The 17,381-nt window shown below is 41.0% G+C and overlaps 1 protein-coding gene and 1 pseudogene across 1 annotated transcript in view; both read right to left on the bottom strand.

Annotated features, from left to right (window-relative positions):
* Positions 1–17,381, bottom strand: part of LOC120052962 (transcription factor Ken-like) — a 181,375-nt gene that overhangs the window by 89,669 nt on the left and 74,325 nt on the right. The window lies entirely within an intron of this gene.
* On the bottom strand, positions 9,168–11,005 carry LOC120051616 (annotated as a pseudogene).

Below are 17,381 nucleotides of genomic sequence, written 5' to 3'. Positions count from 1 at the left end.
CATCCAAATGCCTAAGTATTTATAAACGGGAATCCATTTGATTGGATAACCATCTAATGAGTGAACATGTAGTTAATCTGAAACATTCTTATGAGAGGTTCAATTTAGTTTTGCCCGTAATAAGCACAACTTTTAAATCAGCAAGGGATTCCTGCATAGCTATAACATCTGACTGTAGTTTAGACACAGCCAATCAACAGTCGTGGCAATAGCATTGATAATAGTATCATCCACAAATACAGTGCATTTGGAAAGTATTCAGACCCCTGGACTTTTCCACACATTTTTTTACATTACAACCTTATTCTAAAATGTATTAAATAGTTTCCCCCCCTCATCAATCTACACACAATAACCCATAATGACAAAGCATAAACAGGTTATTAGACATTTTGTTAAATTTATAAAAACTGAAATATAAAATGTACATAAATAGTCAGACCCTTTACTCAGAACTTTGTTGAAGCACTTTTGGTAGCGATTACAGACTCAAGTCTTCTTAGGTATGACGCTACAAGCTTGGCACATTTGGGGAGTTTCTCCCATTCTTCTCTGCAGATCCTCTCAAGCTCTGTCAGGTTGGATGGGGAGCATTGCTGCCCAGCTAATTTCAGGTCTCTCCAGAGATGCTAGATCGGGTTCAAGTCCGGGCTCTGGCTGTGCCACTCAAGGACATTCGGAGACTTGTCCCAAAGCCACCCCTGCGTTGTCTTGGCTGTGTGCTTAGCGTCGTTGTCCTGTTGGAAGGTGCACCTTCGCCCCAGTCTGAGGTCCTGAGTGCTCTGGAGCAGGGTTTGATCAAGGATTTCTCTGTACTTTGCTCCATTCATCTTTCCCTCATACCTGACTAGTCTCCCAGTCCCTGCCGCTGAAAAACATGGTGGCAGGTTTCCTCCAGATGTGACGCTTGGCATTCAGGCCAGGGAGTTCAATCTTGGTTTCATCAGACCAGAGAATCTTGTTTCTCATGGTCTGAGAATACATTAGGTGCCTTTTGGTAAACTCCAAGAGGGCTGTCATGTGCCTTTTACTGAGGAGTGGCTTCCGTCTGACCACTCTACCATAAAGGCCTGATTGGTGGAGTGCTGCAGAGATGGTTGTCCATCTGGAAGGTTCTCTCATCTCCACAGAGAAACTCTGGAGCTCTGTCAGAGTGACCATCGGGTTCTTGGTCACCTCCCTGACCAAGGCTCTTTCCCCCCGATTTCTCAGTTTGGCTGGGCGGCCAGCCAGTTTGGAATATTAAATATCCATTTAAGAATATTGGAGGCCACTGTGTTCTTGGGGACCTTCAATGCTGCAGAAATGTTTTGGTGCCCATAATCCTGTCTCAGAGCTCTATGGACAATTTCTTTGACCTCATGGCTTGGTTTGGGCTCTGACATGCACTGTCAACTGTGGGACCAGTTGATCTGTTCACCCCGCTATCATCCAGAAGGCGCATCAAAGCTGGGACAGAGAGACTGAAAAACAGATTCTATCTCAAGGCCATCAGACTGCTAAATAGCCATCATTAGCTCAGAGAGGCTGCTGCCTAAAAACACATACTTGATATCATTAGTCACTTTAATAATGTTTACATATATTGCATTACTCATCTCATATGTATATACTGTATTTTATACTATTCTACTGTATCTTAGTTTATGCCGCTCTGACATTGCTCGTCCATATATTTATATGTTCCTAATTCCATTCCTTACTTAGATTTGTGTGTATTGGGTATATGTTGTGAAATTGTTAGATACTACTTGTTAGATACTGCTGTAGTGTCAGAACTATAAGCACAAGCATTTCACTACAGCCGCAATAACATCTGCTAAACACGTGTATGTGACCAATAACATTTTATTTGATTTTGTGTGCTTTTCCAAATCATGTCCAATCAATTGAATTTACCACAGGTGGACTCCAATCATGTTGTAGAAACATCTCAAGGATGATCAATGGAAACAGAATGCACCTGAGCTCAATTTCGAGTCTCATAGCAAAGGGTCTGAATACTTATGTAAATAAGGTATGTATATGTATATATATATTTTATACCTGATTTTTTAAAACTTTGTCATTATGGGGTATTGTGTGTATGTAGATTGATGAAGTAAAAGAATAAGGCTGTAACGCAACAAAATGTGGAAAAAGTCAAGGGGTCTGAATACGTTCTGAATGCACTGTAGATTGACCCCTGTGGTACACCTTTATGTATTTCAAGAAAGAAATTCAGACTTAACCCCATCAATCACAATGGTGTCACGTTCTGACCTTAGTTCCTTTGTTATGTCTTTATTTTAGTTTGGTCGGGGCGTGAGTTGGGGTGGGCATTCTATGTTGTTTTTTCTATGTTTTGTTCTATTGTTCTATTTCTATGTGTTTGGCCTAGTATGTTTCTCAATCAGAGGTAGGTGTCAGTCTTTGTCTCTGATTGGGAGCCATATTTAGGTAGCCTGTTTTTCATTGTGTTTTGTGGGTGATTATATTTTCTGGTCTGTGTTTTGTTTCACCGTACAGGAGTGTTCGTTTGTCGTTTTATTGTTTTTGTTCTGTGTTCATTATTCATATTAAAACAATATGGACACTTACCACGCTGCGCATTGGTCCTCCTCTTCTTCCAACCACGACAAGCGTTACAAATGGCCTGAGTCCTGAAACCATAAACAGGCGTCAGAGCTCAGGCCTATCGTTGACAACTTATTCAATAAATTGGCATGATCAACAGTATCAAAAGCTTTTGACAGGTCCACAAAGTGGCACATTTATTTGAGTGTCTAAACCATTGACAAGATCATTAACAACTGAAGTGGTTGCTGTAATAGTGCTATGCCCAGGCCTAAACCATGATTGATTTAAGCCTGGGCATAGCAAAAAAATAAATTTCTCAGATTTTACATTTACATTTTAATCATTTAGCAGACGCTCTTATCCAGAGCGACTTACAGCAGAGTGCATACATTTTTATATTAATAAACATTTTTCTTTTTAATTTGGTTTAAATTGATTAAAAACCAAGCATAATAGCCTCTCTTCCCTTCAATGAAGGCTGGAGGTTAATTACATTGTAGAATAATAGTGAAGACATCAAAACTATGAAATAACACATATGGAATCATGTGGTAACCAAAGAAATGTTAAACAAATCAAAATATATTTTATTTTTTGAGATTCTTCAAATAGCCACCCTTTGCTTTGTCGACAGCTTTGCACACTTGGCATTCTCTCAATAAGCTTCATGAGATAGTCACCTGGAATGCATTTCAATTAACTTCTTGACGCACGGATCCCTTTAGCGGGATCATTTTCATCAACAACCGCTGAATTGCAGAGCGCCAAATTCAAAAAAAATTGCTAAAAATATTTATATTCATGAAATCACAAGTGCAATATAGCAAAACACAGCTTAGCTTGTTGTTAATCCACCTGTCGTGTCAAATTTTGAAAATATGCTTTACAGCGAAAGCAATCCAAGCGTTTGTGTGAGTTTATCGATCACTAGACAAAACATTACGAACACCTAGCAGCAATGTAGATTGGTCACGAAAGTCAGAAAAGCAATAAAATTAATCGCTTACCTTTGATGATTTTCGGATGTTTGCACTCATGAGACTCCCAGTTACACAATAAATGTTCCTTTTGTTCGATAAAGATAATTTTTATATTAAAAAAACTCTATTTGTTTGGCGCGTTATGCAAGGGTTGACGAAAATTCCAAATAGTATCCGTAAAGTTCGTAGAAACATGTCAAACGTTTTTAATCAATCCTCAGGTTGTTTTTAACATAAATAATCGATAATATTTCAACCGGACGGTAAACTATTCAATAACAGAGATAAGGAAAATGTCGAGCTACAACTTTCGCGCGCATGAACTAATGGAAGGACATTCAGCTATCCACTGACGCGTTTTGATAAATCTCGCTAATTTTTCAGAATAAAAGCTTGAAACTATGTCTAAAGACTGTTCACACCCCGAGGAAGCCATAGGAAAAGGAATCTGGTTGATATCCCTTTAAATGGACGAAAGGCAATGGAACAGTGATTTTTCAAAATAAAAGGCACTTCCGGGTTGGATTTCCTCAGGTTTTCGCCTGCAAAATCAGTTCTGTTATACTCACAGACAATATTTTGACAGTTTTGGAAACATTAGAGTGTTTTCTATCCTACTCTGTCAATTATATGCATATTCTAGCATCTGGATATGAGAAATAGGCAGCTTACATTGGGAACGTTATTTTTCCAAACATAAAAATTCTGCCCCCTAGCTTCAAGAGGTCAATTAACAGATGGGATTTATGGAATTTCTTTCCTTCTTAATGTACTTGAGCCAATCAGTTGTGTTGTGACAAGGTAGGGGTGGTATACAGAAGATGGTCTTTTACCAAATAGGGCTAAGTCCATATTATTGTAAGAACAATGAGAAACGACAGTCCATCATTACTTTAAGACATGAAGGTAAGTCAATCTGGAAAATGTAACGCACTTTGTGCAGTCGCAAAAACCATCAAGCGCTATGATGAAACTGGCTCTCATTAGGACCGCTACAGGTAAGGAAGACCTCTGCTGTAGAGGATAAGTTCATTAGTTACCAGCCTCAGAAATTGCAGCCCAAATAAATGCTTCAGAGTTCAAGTAAGAGACACATCTCAATATCAACTGTTCAGAGGACACTGTGTGAATCAGGCCTTCGTGGTCAAATTGCTACAAAGAAACCACTACTAAAGGACACCAATAATAAGAAGAGACTTGTTTGGGCCAAGAAACACAAGCAATGGACATTATACTGGTGAAAATCTGTCCTTTGGTCTGATGAGTCCAAATTTGACCTCTGTGTCTTTGTGAGACGCAGAGTTGGTGAACGGATGCCTCCGCATGTGATGAAGGGATGCCTCCGCATGTGATGATGAAGGGGTGCTTTGCTGGTGACACTGTCAGTGATTTATTTAGAATTCAAGGCACACTTAACCAGCATGGCTACCACAGCATTCTGCAGCGATACACCATCCCATCTGGCTTGTGCTTAGTGGGACTATCATTTGTTTTTCAACAGGACAATGACCCAACACACCTCCAGGCTGTGTAAGGGCTATTTGACCAAGAAGGAGAGTGATGGAGTGCTGCATCAGATGACCTGGCCACCACAATCACCTGACTTCAACCCAAATGAGATGGTTTGGGACGAGTTGGAACGCAGAGTGAAGGAAAAGCAGCCAACAAGTGCTCAGCATATGTGGGAACTCCTTCAAGACAGTTGGAACATCATTGCAGGTGAAGCTGGTTGAGAGAATGCCAAGAGTATGCAAAGCTGCCATCAAGGCAAAGGGTGGCTACTTTGAAGACTCTAAAATGTAAAATATACACTACCGTTCAAAAGTTTGGGGTCACTTCGAAATGTCCTTGTTTTTGAAAGAAAAGCAAATTTTTGGTCCATTAAAATAACATCAAATTGATCAGATATACAGCGTAGACATTGTTAGTGTTGTAAATTACTATTGTAGCTGGAAACGGCAGTTTTTTAGGGAATATCTACATAGGCGAACAGAGGCCCATTATCAGCAACCATCACTACTGTGTTCCAATGGCACGGTGTGTTAGCTAATCCAAGTTTATCATTTTAAAAGGCTAATTGATCATTATAAAACACTTTTGCAATTATGTAAGCACAGCTGAAAACTGTTGTGCTTATTAAAGAAGCAATAAAACTGGCCGTCTTTAGACTAGTTGAGTATCTGGAGCATCGGCATGTGGGTTCGATTACAGGCTGAAAATGGCCAGAAACAAGGAACTTTGTTCTGAAACTCGTCAGTCTATTCTTGTTCTGAGAAATTAAGGCTATTCCATGAGAGATATTGCCAAAAACCTGAAGATCTCATACAACGCTGTGTACTACTCCCTTCACAGAACAGAGCAAACTGGCTCTAACCAGAATAGAAAGAGGAGTGGGAGGCCCCAGTGCACAACTGAGCAAGAGGACAAGTAAATTAGTGTCTAGTTTGAGAAACAGACGCTTCACAAGTCCTCAACTGGCAGCTTCATTAAATAGTACCCGCAAAACACCAGTCTCCACGTCAACAGTGAAGAGGCGACTCCGGGATGCTGGCCTTCTAGGCAGAGCTGCAAAGAAAAAGCCATATCTCAGACTGGCCAATAAAAAGAAAACATTAAGATGGGAAAAAGAACACAGACACTGGACAGAGGAACTCTGCCTAGAAGGCCAGCATCCCGGAGTCGCCTCTTCGTTGTTGACGTTGAGACTGGTGTTTTGCGGGTTCAAGTAAGAGACACATCTCAATATCAACTGTTCAGAGGAGACTGTGTGAATCAGGCCTGCTGGAGTGGTGTAAAGCTCGCAGCCTTTGGACTCTGGAGCAGTGGAAACGCGTTCTCTGGAGTGATGAATCACGCTTCACCATCTGGCAGTCCGACGGACGAATCTGGGTTGGCGGATGCCAGGAAAATGCTACCTGCCAAAATGCATAGTGACAAAAGTAAAGTTAGGTGGAGGCGGAATAATGGTCTGCGGCTGTTTTTCATGGTTCGGGGTAGGCCCCATAGTTTCCATTGAAGGGAAATCTTAACGCTACAGCATTCAATGTAGGGGAGCAGGTTGAGAGCTTTAAGTTCCTTGGTGTCCACATCACCAACAAACTATCATGGTCCAAACACACCAAGACAGTCGTGAAGAGGGCACGACAACGTCTATTCCCCCTCAGGCGACTGAAAATATTTTAGCATGGGTCCTCAGATCCTCAAAAAGTTCTACAGCTGCACCATCCTGACTGGATGCATCAACGCCTGGTATGGCAACTGCTCGGCCTCCGACCGCAAGGCACTACAGAGGGTAGTACATACGGCCCAGTACATCACTCGGGCCAAACTTCCTGCCAGTACATCACTGGGGCCAGGACCTCTATACCAGGCGGTGTCAGAGGAAGGCCCTAAAAATTGCCAGAGTCTCCAGCAACCCTAGTCATAGACTGTTCTCTCTGCTACCGCATGACAAGCGGTACTGGAGCGCCAAGTCTAGGTCCAAAAGGCTTCTTAACAGCTGCTACCCCTAAGTCATAAGACTCGTGCACATTTTGGGGAATATTCAGAGGTGTAAACTTTCCGTGGGAATTAAAAATATGAAAATTAATATTAATACCATTTTTTTTTAAATGCATTGGCTATATTTACCATATCATATGGAGACAGAAACATAAACATTTTACCTTATCATAAGGAGACATAATTGCAAATGCTTAAATCCTTGCAATAGAAAAAAAGTTATTTTAGTTATGAATTGAACTTAAATTAAATGAGTGGACTCTTCACATGGGATGATTTCACTGAACAACAAAAAAAGGGAATATTGAATGATCCCCAATGATCCATCGCATCTCCCAAAAACATTTTCAACATACATCTGTAAAATTATAGTCTAGAAACTAAAGCTTTGGTTGTTTTCCTCTCAGGCTTCCATGTCTTCTCCCTGGTCTTCCTCAATGTTCACCTCTTGAACATCAGACTCTATGAGGCCTCATCTTCACTATCACTTTGCAACCTTGTTGAGGATGGCTCGTTGTCAGGCTCAAAAAGCCCAAAATTTGCCCGAATGGCCACCAATTTTTCAACCCTTGTATTGGTCAGCCTGTTGCGTGATTTGGTGTGTGTGTTCCCAAACAAGGACCAGTTGGGCTCTGAGGTGGTTGATGTTGATGGGATTTGGAGGATGATGGAAGCAACAGGGGAAAGAGCGTCAGATCCACAAAATCCCTTCCACCAGGTGGCTGATGAGATATGTTGCCACGACTGCCATATTGCATCTCCATCCCAAAGCTCTTGCTTGGAAGTGTACTTCGCCAGACTGCCAAGAACCTTGCCCTCATCCGGGCCATGGTGGTATCTGCACCAGACAGGATGCTCTTGCCAGCATACTTGGTGTCCAACATGTACGCTGCGGCGTGTATGGGCTTCAGGCAGAAGTCTTCACACTTTTTGATGCATTTCAGAACTGCAGTTTCCTCTGCTTGGAGCAACAGTGAAGTGGGCAGGGCAGTATGGATTTCTTCTCTTACTTCTGCAAGCAGAGTCTGAACATCAGACAGGATGGCATTGTCTCCCTCAATCGGTGCAATGGCTACTGCTATAGGTTTCAGGAGTTTCAGGCTGCTTACCACTCTCTCCCAAAATACATCATCCAGGAGGATCCTCTTGATGGGGCTGTCCATATCAGCAGACGGTGATATGGCCATTTCTTGGAGAGACTCCTTACCCTCCAGGAGACTGTCAAACATGATGACAACACCACCCCAATGGGTGTTTCTGGGAAGCTTCAATGTGGTGCTCTTATTCTTCTCACTTTGCTTGGTGAGGTAGATTGCTGCTACCTAACCATTTCCTTGGCTCTCTTGTAGAGTGTATCCATTGTTTTCTGTGCCATGATGTCCTTGAGGAGCAGATTCAATGCATGAGCAGCACAGCCAATGGATATAATGTGAGGGTAGGACTCCTCCACTTTACACCAAGCAGCCTTCATGTTCGCAGCATTGTCTGTCACCAGTGCAAATACCTTCTGTGGTCCAAGGTCATTGATGACTGCCTTCAGCTCATCCGCAATATAGAGACCGGTGTGTCTGTTGTCCCTTGTGTCTGTGCTCTTATAGAATACTGGTTGAGGGGTGGAGATGATGTAGTTGATTATTCCTTGCCCACGAACATTCGACCACCCATCAGAGATGATTGCAATACAGTCTGCTTTCTCTATGATTTGCTTGACCTTTACTTGAACTCTGTTGAACTCTGCATCCAGCAAATGAGTAGATAAAGCATGTCTCATTGGAGGGGTGTATGCTGGGCAAAGAACATTCAGAAATGTATTTCAATTAGAGGTCGACCGATTATGATTTTTCACCGCCGATATTGATACCGATTATTGGAGGACCAAAAAAAGCCGATCCCGATTAATCGGCCGATTTTTTAAATAATAATATATATATATATATACACACACACACACATTTTTGTAATAATGACAATTGCAACAACACTGAATAAACAATGAACACTTTTATTTTAACTCAATATAATACATAAATAAAATCAATTTAGTCTCAAATAACATGAGAACATATGTTAAAATGAACCACCAGCTTTCATGGGTCTTCAATATTCCCAGTTAAGAAGTTTTAGGTTGTAGTGCAGAAAGTAGAGCTTGTCTGCATGGTCCCCTGTCAGTCTGCTCCTCCGCTTATCATAAATGATTCCCACCTCACTGAACACTCTCTCGCTTGGGACTAAAGAAGGTGGGGGACAGAGAAACTTCTTTGCCAGTGGAGCGAGTGATTGAAGTCTGTCCTCATTCTGCTTCCACCACTCCAAAGGCAACTCGCTCTTTCTGTCAGGCTCTGTGAGGTAACGCTCAAACTCAATTTCAAAACTGCACTGGACTTCAGCCCTGCCCTCTTGACTTCCAAGGATTCTAGCGTAGAGGCTGTCCACCAGACTGGGTGGCTGATCTACTTGGACTCTTTGCCTTTTTGCACCTGGATCTGGGTCGTCCTCTTCACTCGTCCCATCTGCTGTGGCTCTGGGATTTGGTTTCCTTAGTAGGTCAGACTCCTCCTTCAGCCACTCTTTTGCTTTCTCTAGTGCTGTCCCTGAGGTGAAGGCATAGCTCTTGTAACATGGATCCAGGACAGTTGCCAGCACCAGGCACTTTGTCTCCTCGGCCTTGGAGAACCTCCTTGTCAGACTGTCCAACATGGTCTTCCGTAAAGTTTTGATGCCTTGAGTAGAAGAACCCTCCTGCTGTAGCATCAGCTTCAGCACCGACCCACTGGGGATGATGCATGCTGCTGTAGAGTTGGAGTGGCTCATCTCCAGTGTCACCTCCTCCATAGGTGCCAGAGTCTCAATTAGGTTAGAGACAATGTCCCACTGTGCAGCAGACAAACTGATGATGTGTCCGTATTCACCTGCATACACATTCAGTGCACGCCTCTGTTCAAACATCCTCTGCAACATGTGTAGTGTTGAGTTCCAGCGAGTTTGAACTGCTTGGATGATGCTGTGTTTGGGAAGGCCAAGCTCTTCCTGAATGGCCCTCAGCCTCTGTTTGGCCAGTACAGAGTGGTCAAAGTGAGTTGCACAGCTCTTCAACATGGCAATAATGTCTAGCACAGCTCTCTGACTGGATAGGCCATCATTGATTACAAGCTGTAGGGTGTGTGCACTGCAGCTGAAGTCTGGAAGCTCTGCCAGTCTCATACCTTTCACCATGTTTGCCCCACTGTCCCTGAGGACCAGCACTACACGTTCTGTGTGGATTTCCCAGTATTCCAACATGGTCAAAAACATCTCTCTGACGTAGTTTCCTGTGTGTGATCCATCCATAGTCTTGACATTCAGCACAACCTGCTTTCTTGTCCAAACATTGTCAATGAAATGTCCAGTAAGGCTCATCAGGGACTCTGTAGTGCCTGACCAGCAGTCAGTTGTGAATGCCATGTGTGGAGCGTTGACTGGTGCCACCAGATTCTTCACTTTCATCACAACTCTTTCATGTGTTTTATCTAGCATTTCTGTGCGAAATAATTTTTCATCTTTGATCCTGTACCGGGGTTCATCAAGAGTAATCAGCCGCTGAAAACCAACGTCAGACACCACTGTGAATGGCTGGTTGTCAGTGGCAATCATCTCAATAATTGCTACATCCATCTTCTTGGCCCTTGGGTCTTTGTCCTGCTTTTTGCTTGTTTATTAAAAAGTTGTAAGATTGTAGCCTGCGATGTCTGTGACGTGTCTGTATCACTTTTTCCTTGTGAAGAATTTGCATTTGCTTTTTTCATCATTGCTTCCTTATGGGATTTTGGGTGGGTGTTCTTAAGGTGATTCCACAGGTTAGTGGTATTTTTTGATTTAGCCGTTGCTGACCCCATGCTTACACCTTTATCACAAATAAGACACCTTGCTTTCCCTGGTGCCAATTCCATGTAATAGTCCCACACTGGTGCTCTGCTTTTCTCTGCCATCTGTAAAACACACACACACACACACACACACACACACACACACACACACACACACACACACACACACACACACACACACACACACACACACACACACACACACACACACACACACACACACACACACACACACACACACACACACACACAGCTCTGAAGTGACAACGATACTGAAGAGTCTGCTTAGGAGACAAATACTCTCAACTGTTTAAATAAAAATAGAGTTTAAGTTACCTGTGATGAATGTTGAAAACAAAAACTGTAATTTCTATATGCAGGAAATTATATTTTAATAATGGGCATGGTAAGAATTGACTGCCAAAGTGTGAGTCATAATTCCCATGACACCTTCTAGCAAAATCTGAAAAGCGGTTCCTTCATTAATTTATTCCATAGGATATTTTTTAGATTCACTTAAAATAAGGTCTGTGTTTCATGTAGGCTTACACCACCTTGCCAATTTTATAACTGTGTAGATATCCATAGGACAAGGTAACTCTGATCAATATTGGTTAAATATAAGTGAAGATAATTTTAGAGTCGATTTATGAAAATATGTTGACAAACGTTACCTTATCCTAGTGAGATTTACACGGGTATCAAAACGCTGAGACGGTTTAAGCCTGCACGAAACACAGACCTTATTTGAAGTAGATCAAGACATTCTCTATGGAAGACATGAACGGTAAAATAACGAAGGAACCCCTTTCAAGTTCAGCCGCAAGTTATTACAGGAATTATGACTCGTCGACTATTTCTCTCTAAACCATATACCTTTGACTATTACGAGCCTGCTGCTGCCTACCACCGCTCAGTCAGACTGCTCTATCAAATATCAAATCATAGACTTAACTATAATATAATAAACACACAGAAATACGAGCCTTAGGTCATTAATATGGTCAAGTCCGGAAACTATCATCTCAAAAAACAAAACGTTTATTCTTTCAGTGAAATACTGAACGGTTCCGTATTTTATCTAACAGGTGGCATCCATAAGTCTAACTATTCCTGTTACATTGCACAACCTTCAATGTTATGTCATAATTACGTAAAATTCTGGCAAATTAGTTCGCAAAGAGCCAGGCGGCCCAAACTGTTGCATATACCCTGACTCTGCGTGCAATGAACGCAAGAGAAGTGACATAATTTCACCTGGTTAATATTGCCTGCTAACCTGGATTTCTTTTAGCTAAATATGTAGGTTTAAAAATATATGATTGATTTTAAGAAAGGCATTGATGTTTATGGTTAGGTACATTCGTGCAACGATTGTGCTTTTTTCGCAAATGCGCTTTTGTTAAATCATCCCCCGTTTGGCGAAGTTGGCTGTCGTTGTTAGGAAGAAATAGTCTTCACACAGTTCGCAACGAGCCAGGCGGCCCAAACTGCTGCATATACCCTGACTCTGTTGCAAGAGAAGTGACACAATTTCCCTAGTTAAAATAAATTAATGTGAGCAGGCAATATTAACTAAATATGCAGGTTTAAAAATATATACTTGTGTATTGATTTTAAGAAAGGCATTGAAGTTTATGGTTAGGTACACGTTGGAGCAACGACAGTCCTTTTTTGCGAATGCGCACTGCATCGATTATATGAAAACGCAGGACACGCTAGATAAACTAGTAATATCATTAACCATGTGTAGTTAACTAGTGATTATGATTGATTGATTGTTTTTTATAAGATAAGTTTAATGCTAGCTAGCAACTTACCGTGGCTTCTTACTGCATTCGTGTAACAGGCAGGCTCTTCGTGGAGTGCAATGTAAGGCAGGTGGTTAGAGCGTTGGACTAGTTAACCGCAAGGTTGCAAGATTGAATCCCCGTGCTGACAAGGTAAAAATCTGTCGTTCTGAACAAGGCAGTTAACCCACCATTCCTAGGCCGCCATTGAAAATAAATCGGTGTCCAAAAATACAGATTTCCGATTGTTATGAAAACTTGAAATCGGCCCTAATTAGTCGGCCATCCCGATTAATCGGTCGACCTCTAATTTCAATACACATTGCCTGTAAGGTGAACAAGTTGCATACACAGCTTGAGCAAGACATTCATCAGCATTTCTTTGACTACGTTCCTCCATTGAGTCAAAAAAACTCCTGATTCCAGGAGGACCATGAGCTGTTGCTATCGATAAGGTGTCTGATTCATCATTTTCACCTCGAATAGAAGTAGAGGGACTTTTGTCAGAGGTTGCTTGTTGTGAGTGCTGAGGGAACTTTATGCACTTGGCTAGATGATTCTGCATCTTTGTTGCATTCTTCACATATGATTTGGCACAGTATTTGCAAATGTACACAACTTTTCCTTCTACATTAGCTGCAGTGAAATGTCTCCACACATCAGATAGTGCCCAAGGCATTTTCCTGTAAAGATTAGAAGAAAAAAAAAAAAATCTATGTAGAGATAAATAGTTAAGCAGTTAGATTAAACAACTCCTTTGTAAGATAAATGTTTTAAATGAAACATGTATGGAAAGAGGCGAATTAACACTCCTCAGTTAGCAGGCTCAAGCAACCCACATGGTAGCAAAAACTAACTAGCAGAAATTGTTAACAAGTTAGAAATTATTAAAACACACTTTGCTGTAGGCTACTATTTACTAGTTAACAAAAAATAATGTATGTCATATAAAATATATTCACCCCACCCAGTATTGTAATTGAAACGTACCAGAGAGCATGTAGTCCTTGGATCAGACAGTGTAGTAGTGTGGCCTCAATAGCATCTCATTAGTGTGCAAGATCTTGAGAATCAGCTGTACATGTGATGGAAGAGTGCACTGCACATGTGATGGAAGAATGCACTGGGCATGCAGAGGGTTGCAATTCCATTGAATTGGGGAAAATGTAACCAAAATATGCCACAAGACCTAGAATTGCCCTATGTGTATCCCTATCTGTTATAAGCTAACTTTTTTGATGAATTTAAGCAAAATTCCCCAAATTCCAGGGCTTAACTTCCCATGGAAAATTTCTGGAAAAGTTCATGAAATTTACCAACCCTTTGCAACCCTAGCCCCCACACATTGACTCTGTACCGGTCCCCCCTGTATATAGTCTCGCTATTGTTATTTTATGGTTGCTCTTCGACATGGCTGATTAATTAGGGCCGATTTCAAGTTTTCATAACAAATCTGTAATCGGCATTTTTGGATTCGGATTATGGCCGATTACATTGCATTCCACAAGGAAACTGCTTGGCAGGCTGACCACCTGTTACGCGAGTGCAGCAAGGAGCCAAGGTAAGTTGCTAGCTAGCATCAACTCTTCACATAATCACTAGTTAACTACACATGGTTGATGATATTACTAGGTTAACTAGCTTGTCCTGCGTTGCATATAATCAATGTGGTGCCTGTTAATTTATCATCGAATCACAGCCTACTTCGCCAAACGGGGGATGATTTAACAAAAGCACAATCGTTGCACGAATGTACCTAACCATAAACATCAATGCCTTTCTTAAAATCAATACACAGAAGTATATATTTTTTTAAACCTGCATATTTAGTTAAAAGAAATTCATGTTAGCAGGCAATATCAACTAGGGAAATTGTGTCACTTCTCTTGCGTTCATTGCACGCAGGGGTATATGCAACAGTTTGGGCCGCCTGGCTCGTTGCGAACTAATTTGCCAGAATTTTACGTAATTATGATATAACATTGACGGTTGTGCAATGTAACAGCAATATTTAGACGTAGGGTTGCCACCCGTTCGATAAAATATGGAACGGTTCCGTATTTCACTGAAATAATAAACATTTTGTTTTTGAAATGATAGTTTCCGGATTTGACCATATTAATGACCAAAGGCTCGTATTTCTGTGTTTATTATATTATAATTAAGTCTATGATTTGATATTTGATAGAGCAGTCTGACTGAGCGGTGGTAGGCAGCAGCAGGCTCGTAAGCATTCATTCAAACTTTTCTGCGTTTGCCCACAGCTCTTAGCAATGCTTGATCACAGCGCTGTTTATAGGCTGGCAATACTAAAGTGCCTATTAGAACATCCAATAGTCAAAGGTATATGAATAAAAATACAATACAATACAAATACAAATGATATAGAGAGAAATAGTCAACACGTCATAATTCCTATAACCTAAAACTTCTTAACTGGGAAAATTGAAGAACTGGGAATTTTTAACCACCAGCTTTCATATGTTCTGAGCAAGGAACTCAAACGTTATATTTTTTACATGGCATATATTGCACCTTTACTTTCTTCTCCAACACTGTGTTTTTGCATTATGTAAAGCAAATTGAGCATATTTCATTATTTATTTGAGACTAAATAGATTTTATTTAAGTTGAAGTCAGAAGTTTATATACACTTAGGTTGGAGTCATTAAAACTTGTTTTTCCACCACTCCACAAAAGTCTTGTTAACAAACTATAGTTTTGGCAAGTCGGTTAGGACATCTACTTTGTGCATGACAAGTAATTTGTCCAACAATTGTTTACAGACAGATTATTTCACTTATAATGCACTGTATCAAAATTCCAGTGAGTCAGAAGTTTACATACACTAAGTTGACTGTGACTTTAAACAGCTTGAAAAATTCCAGAAAACGATTTCATGGCTTTAGAAGCTTCTGATAGGCTAATTGACATCATTTGAGTCAATTGGAGGTGTACCTGTGGATATATTTCAAGGCCTACCTTCAAACTCAGTGCCTCTTTGCTTGACATCATGGGAAAATCAAAAGAAATCAGCCAAGACCTCTGAAAAAAAATTGTAGACCTTCACAAGTCTGGTTCATCCTTGGGAGCAATTTCCAAACGCCTGAAGGTACCACGTTCATCTGTACAAACAATAGTACGCAAGTATAAACACCATGGGACCACGCAGCCGTCATACCGCTCAGGAAGGAGACGCGTTCTGTCTCCTAGAGATGAACGTACTTTGGTGCGAAAAGTGCAAATCAATCCCTGAACAACAGCAAAGGACCTTGTAAAGATGCTGGAGGAAACAGGTACAAAAGTATCTATGTCCCCAGTAAAACGAGTCCTATATCGACATAACCTGAAAGGCCGCTCAACAAGGAAGAAGCCACTGCTCCAAAACCGCCATTAAAAAAGCCAGACTACGGTTTGCAACTGCACATGGGGACAAAGATCGTACTTTTTGGAGAAATGTCCTCCGGTCTGATGAAACAAAAATAAACCTGTTTGGCCATAATACCCATCGTTATGTTTGGAGGAAAAGGGGGGACGCTTGCAAGCCGAAGAACACCATCCCAACCGTGAAGCACGTGGCAGCATCATGTTTTGGGGGTGCTTTGCTGCAGGAGGGACTGGTGCACTTCACAAAATAGATGTCATCATGAGGGAGGAAATTATGTGGATATATTGAAGCAACAGCTCAAGACATCAGTCAGGAAGTTAAAGCTTGGTCGCAAATGAGTCTTCCAAATGGACAATGACCCCAAGCATACTTCCAAAGTTGTGGCAAAATGGCTTAAGGACAACAAAGTCAAGGTATTGGAGTGGCCATCACAAAGCCCTGACCTCAATCCTATAGAAAATTTGTGTGCAGAACTGAAAAAGCGTGTGCGAGCAAGGAGGCCTACAAACCTGACTCAGTTACACCAGCTCTGTCAGGAGGAATGGGCCAAAATTCCCCCAACTTATTGTGGGAAGCTTGTGGAAGGCAACCCAAAATGTTTGACCCAAGTTAAACAATTTAAAGGTAATGCTACCAAATACTAATTGAATGTATGTAAACTTCTGATCCACTGGGAATGTGATGAAAGAATTAATTCTCTCTACTATTATTCTGACATTTCACATTCTTAAAATAAAGTGATGATCCTAACTGACCTAAAACAGGGAATTTTTACTTGGATTAAATGTCAGGAATTGTGAAAAACTGAGTTTAAATGTATTTGGCTAAGGTGTATGTAAACTTCTGACTTCAACTGTATATATTATATTAAGTTCAAATAAAAGTGCTCATTGTTCATTCAGTATTGTTGTAATTGTCATTATTACAAATAAATATATAATATTAAAATATATATTTTTAAAATTCAATTTTAAAATTGGCCGATTAATCGGTATCGGCTTTTTTTGGTCCTCCAATAATCGGTATCGGCGTTGAAAAATCATAACCGGTCTACCTCTAATCAGTACCCGACCTCACTAATGCTCATTGCTGAATGGAAGCAAGTCCCCGCAGGAATGTTTCAACATCTAGTGGAAAGCCCTCCCAAAAGAGTGGAGGCTGTTATTTATTTAACCCTTATTTTACCAGGTAAGTTTACTGAGAACACATTCTCATTTACAGCAACAACCTGGGGAATAATTACAGGGGAGAGGAGGGGGGATGAATGAGCCAATTGTAAGCTGAGGATGATTAGGTGGCC

Source organism: Salvelinus namaycush, chromosome 8 (assembly GCF_016432855.1).
Source record: "Salvelinus namaycush isolate Seneca chromosome 8, SaNama_1.0, whole genome shotgun sequence".
Classification (NCBI taxonomy): domain Eukaryota; kingdom Metazoa; phylum Chordata; class Actinopteri; order Salmoniformes; family Salmonidae; genus Salvelinus; species Salvelinus namaycush.
This window is presented reverse-complemented; position numbering and strand designations above follow the sequence as displayed.